Source organism: Lampetra fluviatilis, chromosome 49 (assembly GCF_964198595.1).
Source record: "Lampetra fluviatilis chromosome 49, kcLamFluv1.1, whole genome shotgun sequence".
Classification (NCBI taxonomy): domain Eukaryota; kingdom Metazoa; phylum Chordata; class Hyperoartia; order Petromyzontiformes; family Petromyzontidae; genus Lampetra; species Lampetra fluviatilis.
In genome coordinates, this window is record NC_136323.1 from 3,705,995 (window position 1) to 3,706,581 (window position 587).

Below are 587 nucleotides of genomic sequence, written 5' to 3' on the forward strand. Positions count from 1 at the left end.
CAGTACACACACTCACTCAGTACACACACTCACTCAGTATACACACTCACTCAGTGTACACTCTCACTCAGTATACACACTCACTCAGTACACACACTCACTCAGTATACACACTCACTCAGTACACACACTCACTCAGTACACACACTCACTCAGTACACACACTCACTCAGTACACACACACACTCAGTACACACACTCACTCAGTACACACACACTCAGTACACACACTCACTCAGTATACACACTCACTCAGTACACACACTCACTCAGTACACACACTCACTCAGTACACACACTCACTCAGTACACACACTCACTCAGTATACACACTCACTCAGTATACACACTCACTCAGTATACACACTCACTCAGTACACACACTCACTCAGTACACACTCACTCAGTATACACACTCACTCAGTACACACACTCACTCAGTACACACTCACTCAGTATACACACTCACTCAGTACACACACTCACTCAGTATACACACTCACTCAGTATACACACTCACTCAGTATACACACTCACTCAGTATACACACTCACTCAGTACACACTCACTCAGTACACACACTCACT